The sequence below is a fragment of the Hermetia illucens genome, chromosome 2 (genome assembly GCF_905115235.1).
Source record: "Hermetia illucens chromosome 2, iHerIll2.2.curated.20191125, whole genome shotgun sequence".
NCBI classification, from domain to species: Eukaryota; Metazoa; Arthropoda; class Insecta; order Diptera; family Stratiomyidae; genus Hermetia; species Hermetia illucens.
In genome coordinates, this window is record NC_051850.1 from 121,895,129 (window position 1) to 121,905,042 (window position 9,914).

The 9,914-nt window shown below is 46.3% G+C and overlaps 1 protein-coding gene across 2 annotated transcripts in view; it reads right to left on the reverse strand.

Moving 5' to 3' along the window:
• Positions 1–9,914, reverse strand: part of LOC119650423 (intraflagellar transport protein 122 homolog) — a 66,186-nt gene that overhangs the window by 55,036 nt on the left and 1,236 nt on the right. The window lies entirely within an intron of this gene.

The following is a 9,914-nucleotide window of genomic DNA, read 5'->3' on the forward strand; positions in this document are numbered from 1 at the left end:
TCTCAACTTCATATACTATCCTTATCTATTATCTATTATCGTCGTCTATCTAACACTGCCAATTTATATGCACCAACATTTTGCAAGCAGTAACAGACACTCAAAGTACAATCCAAAAGATATACTTTTGGTACAGACACTTTGGAAATTGAATCAGTTGTCTATCCATTCAGAGCGACATATGAACGCACAAAATAATACGTTAGGAATGTGAAGTCCAAAGTAGAGTCCACCAGAATTGTATCTAGTCATCATTATGTTCCTTCTCGTTGTCATTGACACACTTCACGGCTTTGTGCGGAGGACGTGGATGACACCAATAAACCATGACATCTTCGCTCAAATGCCTCGACTACACCGATGTCATCAGTTTCCGGAATAATGGACCTTGTCCAAATAGCTCTGAATTTTGAAAATGAAGCAGAGCTATTTTGCTAGAACTTCATTTTCTTCAAAATCTGAAAGCGCAACTATTTCAATACGAACGTCAACTTGAGGATGTTCCACACTAATCTCCTATCTGTGCTGCTAAATTACTCTGTTACTCCAAAATTCCAAGCTTTCATCAACTCATGTCTGCAACGTGCCACCGGAGTACTCTAGCTTGAGATAGTAACAAATCAAGAATTTCACCGGCGTACGGGCCAGATGCCCGTGAACATGTTGATCAGAAGGCGAAAGTGGTAGTGGATAAATCATACATTGAGAGAAGGCGACTCGAACGCGGAGCATGCCATGCAATAGAGCCCACCATCCCAGCCTGGCGACGATTAGGTCGTCTTAGGGTTTAGGTAGGGTAATCTCCACCCTACCATAATATTTTCTATTAAAACAGGGAGACGATGACTCGCTGAGGAAGTCATTCCACTGTGAGCTAAGAAGTTTAGAATTCAATCAAAGAATTCCCTGCTGCTCGTAAAAGCCGACTAAAGAAGATTTGCGGGTTAGAATACGGCAAATCTCAAATCATCTAAAAACGACTACCATGACTCGGGGACCGACCGATCCTTCCTTCACATCTTGAGCAGCTCGCCGGGGAATATTAAATGTTCTTTCCTCTACCGTAAATGCTGGGTATCTGAGACTGCAGACGGAGAAGGATGAAAGCGAATCTCCCCCGCCTCAAAACCAGGTTGAGGGTTGGGTAGGGCTGACAACTCTCCACGGAAATTAACTTGTTACGAAGCCACAACAAGAGCCTCGGATTGGACTGATAACACAACGACGAAACCGGCAACGACAAGGGAATAACGAGTTGCGTATTTTCTCGTGGAACGTGCGCTCCCTGTACAGAGAGAGAGCTGCCAAACAGCTAGTCGATACCCTGTCCCAATATAGAGCTGATGTAACAGCGTTGCAGAAGATGTGTTGGACAGGGACCGGTTTCCTGAAGAAGAGTCGCTACACCATATTATAGTGACCATCCAGCAAACCATTTGCTCGGTTTCTTAGTCAGTCAAAAAAATGAAACCTGCTGTTATCGGCTTTAAAAACATAAGCGCTTGCGAGGCAAATTAGAAATATAAGCCTCATTAACGTTCACGCCACTACAGAGGAGACTGCAGAGTCGGAGAAGGATACCTTCTACGAAGCAATAGAACGAACCCTCGAAGCCTGTCCCAGATATGATATCAAAATCATACTTGGGGATTTAACAGCCAATTAGGGAATGATAACGGACTGCGGATTATTTAATTAGCAGTGTCACACACTATTGACACCGTTTGACAATCAGGTGGGAGTTAACACTGAAGCCATCCACAACACAGCCCTCTGCAACACCTGTAGGAGGGAAATGGATGCCGCAATAACCGCAGTCAACAGAGATCCTGGAGATGAAGCATCAACAAATGAATGGAAGGACGCGGGCACGCGCGGAGACTTATCACGAACTCCATCGAGTGGAGAAGCGACTTCTCAGACGGAAAAGGGAGCCTGGGAGAACCAACAGGTCTTTGAAGTCGAGAAGTACAGGGAGCAACCGCACCAGGCGCGGAAGTTTTACCAACAAGTCAACAGGATGAAGCCTTACACACCTCGATGACCATCCTGCCGAGACAAAGAGGAAATTCTGATTTCTGACAGAATGGGCATATTGGAGCGAGGCGTTGAGTACTTTGATGAACTACTGAACAACCAGAATATCGGCAAGTTGGAGGCCCCGCCAACTGCCAAGTATAGAAGAAACATTCCGTGCAATTCATCGGCATAAAAATCATAAGTTGCCAGAAGCCGACAGAATTACAGCCAAATTAAATATGGAGGCGACCAATTACACCAAGAGGTTCAGCAACTTGTGTTCAAGGTGCGGTACAGCGAATCAATGCCTGACGACTGGCAAAGAGGCATTATCTGTCTCATACATAAAAAGGGAGATATCACACAGTGCAGCAATTATAGAGGTATCACGTTGCTGAGTACCATCTATAAGATATTCTCCGCTATCTTGCTAGACCCGATAGCCCCATACGCCCAGAACATCATTGGCCCATACTCCAGGCAAATCAGCAACAGATCAGATTTTCTCTCTGAGGCAAACGATGGATAAACTAGAATATGGACATCAGTTAAACCATCTTTTCATCGACTTTAAAGCCGCCTATGATAGCATAGCCAGGGTAAAACTGTACACGGCCATGAGAGAATTCGCTATCCCGACGAAATTGATAAGACTGACAAGGCTGACCAATGTGCGAGAGGCCAGATAAAAGCAGCAGGATCACTATCAAGACCATTCGACATCAACAACAGTATACGACAAGGGGATGCCCTATTATGCGTCCTCTTCAACCTGGTCCTAGAGAAAGCGTCCCGTGATGCTGAGGTAAATGCCAGGAGTACAATCCTCTTTAAGTCCACCCAACTACTGGCCTATGCTGACGATATCGACATCATGGGTAGAACGGCGGCGCGAGATCTTGAGCTGCACATCGATGAAGGCAAGACAAAATATATGGTGGCAACGTCAGCACCAAAAACCAACCAACAACATCAAACTGCACTGGTCAAACGAAAAGAATAGAAATAGGAGACTACAACTTTGAGACCGTTGAAAATTTCTCCTATCTAGGGTCGAAAATCACAAGCGATAACAGCTATGACGATGAAATCCGCGCAGGGTTGTTGCCAGCCAACAGAGCCTATTTCACCTCACGAAAACTGTTCCGCTCGAAACGTCTCACCATAGGGTTAAAGCTCTTACTGTACAAGACTATGATCTTGCCAGTCCTCATGTATTCCTCGGAGACTTGGGTTCTTAGCAAGAAAAATTGCAAACTCTTGGCCGTGTTCGAGAGAAAAATCATCTGAAGAATTTTTGGCCCCCTACATGAGGATGGACGATTCCGTAGCCTACTTAACGACGAAATCTATAAGCGATACCACGACCGAGTCAATAGGTTGCGGTGGGCGGGTCATTTAATCCGTATGAAGAAGAATGACCCAGCCCGGAAAGTCTATAAAAGGGATGGACCGATGGCAGGTTGCCAGGCAGCTTTAAGGGATATTGAATTGGTGGACCTCGGCGCAAAACCATGTCTGGAGCTCCTTATTAAGACCGGATACGAGTTATTGCGTCGTTAATGATAATGAATTGCACGCACTTCAGGAGAGGCTTTCTAAATGTGGACTCTGATGACACCTTACTCGGACCTAAACTTCCTCTTCAGCCGTTGTCCCTTTCAAGTAAGGTTGGCTTGTCTTGATCAGTAGCGCAATTTTGTTCTATCGAATGCCTAATCTGAATGCAGCCGCGATGCTTTTAAAACACCATCCAGTGTAATAAGCCCCTTTGTTTCGGCCGGCTTTTTGGTGGTTTACCATCGACTTCGAAGTTCAGACCAATCTTGGCAAATGAATTTTCGTTAGTGCGAATTACGTGACCTTACCATCAAAGACGCTTCTCTCAAATTTCTCTACGATCGGTCGAACGCCATATCGACCGCAAGTTACCCTCATTTCGGACGTAATCATGGCGTCACTGGCGCCACTGATCCAACATAGCATCTTCATCTTCATTACGTCGAGGCGTCATTCATTGCCTTTTATAGTCGCCCAACACTCAGAACCATAGAGGGCGACTGCGGTCAATTTTGGATTTAAGATGTTCGTTGATACTTCGATTACAAAGAACACCAGTTATGGAACGCCACTTCATCCAGGTTTCACTAATGCACAATTTTATAATACAATTCAAAATTGGCTGATAACATTGATCCGAGATATTTAAATCGCTCGATTCTGGGCAGGTCACAGTCACTGACAGTAGTGTTTCATTAGGATCAGTCATCAAAAATGCAGTTTTATTCAGATTCAATCTGAGACCGTGTTGTATGAGGCAATGTTTTTATTTTTAAACAATTTTCTCGAAATCGTCTTTGCTATGAGACGCTAGGAAAACATCATCTCCACATCATATGACGGTGGACTTTGTCCATAACTAGAACACAGAGGAGTGGTGAGAGAATCCTTATTGTGATGAATACCATTAGAGACATGAAGCGGTTTTCGTATACCCACCACACTTCGAACTTCACTGGTAGTGGAGCAATTTAACCCAGTGCAAGAGTTCTTCTGGTACTAGGTGTTTTCAAGGAGCAAGAACACTATACACAACAGATTCAACTTGCAGAACATTTTTGAAATTTTATAGAGACGGAAAAATCTTGACTACGCACAATCGCGACGGGAGTTGCGCCAACCAAATTCCGCGCAATAGGGCTATCGTTACTGCCGTGTATGTGATGCAGTGCTTTCATTCATTCATGTGCATTCACGTGGTTGCGAGCACATGACTGAGAACACCTGGCAGTATCGGTGCAGACCATACCAGATGAGTTCGTGTGCCATATGTTCAAACGCCTTCTCTACATCCAGAAATACAACGTAAAGGAGGCGCTACTTCCCCCGGCGGGTATTGCATCAGTAGTTCCACAGTTCTTGACAAACCCGACTTGATTCATGGATACGGTTGTCAAGGATACGTTCAAAAATCTTCAGTGTATGGGACAGCAATTTGGACACTTTGCAGTACTGAACAGTGGTACTTTTTTTCTGAGCCAGTTTTGGATCCTGCTCTTCGCTTTCCAGAACTCCGATGTCAAGCCGTGCTCTCCCCGATTTCATTCATTTTATTGCTTCCTCGACTTCAGTGGCGCTGACAGGTGGAATTGCTCCAAATGTCAGCAGTTTTTGTGGAAACGGTAAATGAACAAATTCTTCCGATGAAATCTGCTCGATCGGTAAGCAAAGTACTATTCTTGTTGTTAAAGCAAGAGAAGTGTTCAATATCCTGTGTGCGTTGTTGTTGTTTTGACAAGTCCACGCAGATCAGTCTCGCCTTAAAGATCTTTGTAATGGTCCGCTCGGGTAACAGCGATCGCTTTCTTTGCTTCCCGATTGGCATTTTTGCAAATTCACCAATTGGGCAGCTTATGGTATAGATGTTTCATTTGGACGTAGTCATTCAGAAGCCAAGTATCTCATTTGATGAACCGCATACTCGGCTTGGTGAACCCGAGGGTCGCATAGCCCGCTTTGTGGATCGTGTCTCTAACTTCATCAACGATTCTTCGACATTCGTAATGGTTGATGACCACGTAAGTGAAATTATTTCTTCTTTTTTCTTACGATATCACCGCCATTTAATGCGTGACAGGCCAGTACACTCCTCATACTGTTTTATCGGACATGTAACGGAAAAACACGAGATTTGTGGAATTCCACTTCCTCATCATTGGTGGCATATTGTTCGAGCACAGAGCTTATCATAAGGTTCTCAATCAGACCGGCCATCGCACTCTCCCTGTCTGCAAAGAGAGGCAGAGCATCGAAGGCCCTGACCAATTTGTATTTCTAGGAAATGTCGTTCCTGCCGACCGCGGCACTGAACTTAATTGACTGTCTTTGCTACTTTGTTCAAAATCTGAAAAATCTAAATGAAGAATTTCGACAGTGAGCAGGCCAGTTATCCACAGACGTGTTAATGAGAAGGAAGGGCGAAAAACGCATTGCTATCTACGCCATAGGTCCCATATCATAAGATGGCAGGCGCCCAGGTCGCCACAGAAGTGCAAACTTCACCAACGATGGCACTACGTCGCAGTCAGAGTTAGCTGGCAACCAAAAAAGCAATGCGCTGAGGCACGATTCTCTGCAAGTCCACTCAACTACCGTTGATGATATTGACAGAATGGGAAGAACCCGAGATGTGCAAATCGCTTGATCCAGATCGAGCGGCCGGTGCTAATCCTTGGGTTGCACATTAATGAAGGCAAGAGGAAAGCAGTGTCCGGATAGCTGAGTGGTTAGAGCACAAGGCTGTCGTACGGAAGGTCGCGGTTCAAATCTCGCTGGCGACAGTGGGATTTGTATCGTGATTTGACGTCGGATACCAGTCGACTCAGCTGTGAATGAGTACCTGAGTCAAATCAGGGTAATAACCTCGGGCGAGCGCAATGCTGACCACATTGCCTCCTACAGTCTACTGTAGTGTACCGTTACGGTCTTGAATGAAGTGCTCTAACACACTTCAAGGCCCTGATCCAATATGGATTGTTGTGCCAACGATTATTATTATTATTAAGACGAAAGCAACGACATCAAATAGCACTGATTATCTGAAAACAATGAAAACAGGAGAATACAACATTGAAGTCGTCGACCCCCAACTGGGGTCGATAAAAACAAACAATAACAAGGACGAATTTCCGCACGGCCAACTAAGCCTATTCCAGCCTATGAAAACTGTTCCGCTCTAAACGCCCCACCGTAGGACCAAAGCTACTCTACAACAAATGATATTGCTAGTCCTTATGAATCCCTCGGAGGCATGGGTTCTTAGCAAGCAAAATTGCAAACGCTAGCCGCATTCGAGAGGAGAATCCTCCGAAGAGTCCTCTCTATGAAAAACAAGAAGGCGCCAGGACCCGATGGTATTCCAGCAGAGGTATACAAACTGGTATTCCAACACCGGCCAGACCTACTGCTCGGCGCATTCAACGCTTGCCTGAAGGAGGACATTTTCCCTGCTCATTGGAAAGTTGCGAGGCTTGCGCTGATCTCTAAAGGGAAAGGCAACCCCGAATTGCCGTCTTCATACCGCCCACTATGTATGCTTGACACTGCTGGGAAAGTGCTCGAAAAGCTCATCAGAAGTAGACTCGCTGAAGCGATACGCGCTGCCGGAGATTTATCTCCCCGGCAGTTTGGTTTTAGAGCAGGAAGATCGACAATTGATGCTGTCTCTCGTGGACGCCGTTCGACGAGCAGAGGCACATAGCCGCTGAACTCGACGGGTGGTGCTCCTCGTAACACTTGACGTCAGAAACGCCTTTAATTATGTAAGATGGAAAGACATTCTAGGCACACTAGACAATACTTTCAACGTGCCGAACTATCTCTTACGGATTTTGAGGGACTATCTGAAGAACCGCTCCCTGCTCTATGAAACACTAGAGGGTCAAAGGTGGATGGAGGTCATGTCGGGGGTAATACAGGGATCCATCCTAGGGCTGGATCTCTGGAACGCTACCTATGACAGTCTGCTTAAACTCGACATGCCAGAAGAGTCGAGCCTGGTCGGCTATGCAGATGATGTCGCAGCGCTTGTTGCTGGACGCACTGTCGAACAGGCGCAAAGCAAACTCGGCATATTGATGCGACGGGTAAGCGGATGGATGACTACTCATGGTTTCAACCTTGCACTGGAAAAAACCGAAGTAGTCATCCTGACTAAAAAGAGAATTCCGACCCTGCGTCCCATATCGTTCGGCGAGTCGATCATCAAGTCAAAATCAGCGGTAAAGTACCTCGGGTTGACTCTTGATTCAAAGATGAGCTTTTCTGAGCAAATCCAAGCAGCAGCGAACAAGGCTGCGGCTGGAGTTTCGGCGTTAAGTAGGCTAATGGCAAACATTGGGGGTCCTACGTCTAGTAGGCGACGTCTCCTGATGAGCTCAACGCAGTCTGTCCTGCTCTACGGCGCAGAGGTGTGAGCTGGCGCTCTTAACAAGGAGGTATGTCGTAAACGCCTCGCGCAAGTACAGAGACGGGGAGCTTTGCGGGTGGCGTCTGCGTACCGCACTGTCTCTGAACCGGCCGTGATGGTGATCGCGGGAGTTATCCTCGTTGCCCTTCTTGCTAGGGAGCGTCAGGCCATATACAAGCGCAAGGGAGGTGGTTGCTCGCGAAGAACGGCAACACACTCTAGACGAGTGGCAGCTCTCTTGGCGAAATGAAACTAGAGGCAGATGGACTGCGCGGCTCATCGGCAACTTAGGTGCGTGGCTGAACCGGAAGCATGGTGAGACTGACTATTTCCTTACCCAATTTTTAAGTGGGCATGGAGGTTTTCAGTCTTACCTGCACAAGATTGGAAAGGCGCGTTCTCCGGATTGTGTGTTTTGTGATGGAGTTGTGGACGACGCCCACCACACTTTTTTTTCTTGTGGAAGGTGGGATGGGGTTCGTCAGCAGCTCTATTTAAACACAGGGGATCTCTCTCCAGACAACATTGTCGAAGAGATGCTGAGGACTGCTGACAGGTGGAACCGTGTTGCCCATTATGTTCGGGCCATTCTCGTTGCTAAGAAGATAGAACTCGACCGGTGGAGGAGCCGGATGGCAGGGGGTTCCTTGAACTGACAGTTCCCTTCCTCCTCTCTCCTCCCGTTGGTGAAAGGAATTCCCTGATTTGAAGGCTCCGCAATGTGGGAGAGTTCGGGGACTAGCCCAAAGTAATGTGACAAACGGTTCCAGGCTAGCTCTCTGACGATGGGGAGGTGTTTAGTTGGTAGTCCGACGACGTACCGAATCGGGAGTCCAACACTGTGTGCGTAAATGCATTCACCTACCCTACCCAAAAAAAAAATGTAGGCTACGCAATCGTCCATCCTCATGTAGGGGACCAAAAATTCTTCGGAGGATTCTTGTCTCGAACGCAGCCAAGGGTTCGCAATTTTTCTTGCTAAGAACCTAAATTTCCGAGGAATACATGAGGACTGGCAAAATCATAGTCTTGTACAGTACTCTTACTCTTACTTTGACCCTATGGTGAGACGTTTCGAGCGGAACAGTTTTTGTAAGCTGAAATAGGCTCTGTTGGCTGCCAACAACCGTGGACGGATTTCATCAACGTAGCTGAGAAATTATCAACGGTCTCAAAGTTGTAGTCTCCTATCTTTATTCTGCCCGTTTGACCAGTGCGGTTTGATGTTGTTGGTTGGTTGGTTTTTGGTGGTGACGTTCCTACCATATAATTTTATCTTACCTTCATTGATGCCTTACCTTCATGAGCCCAAGATCTCGCCCCAGTGGCCGCCTGCCCGATCTGGATGAAGGCATCTTGTACGTCGTACCTCTTGCATTTACCTCAGTATCACGGATCACTTTGTCGAGGGCTAGATTAAAGATGATGGGGCATCCACTTGTCGTATACGTTGTTGATGTCGGATGGTCTTGAGAGTGATCCTGCTGATTTTATCTGGCCTCGCACATTGTTCAGGGTCAGCCTAGTCAGTCTTATCAATTTCGTCGGGATACCGAATTCTCTCATGGCCATGTACAGTTTTACCCTAGCTATGCAATCAGTCGATGAAGAGATGGTGCAACTGATGGCTGATTTACCTGGAGGGAAGCCTCTTTGGTATGGGCCAACGCTGTTCTGAGCGGAAAATATCTTATAGATAATGCTCAGCAACCTCATACCTCTATAATTGCTGCACTGTGTGATATCTCCCGTTTTATGTATGATACAGTTGCGGATAAAATTCGGCTTAGCAGGCTGCAATGGGCGAGTCACATTATCCGTATAAATGATCTGGATGATCGGAAAGTCTGTAAAGGTTACTTTTATAGTGCAAAAGGGAGACGTAGTAAACCTATCTCGAATGGAGCGACGGCGTGGGCAAGGACAT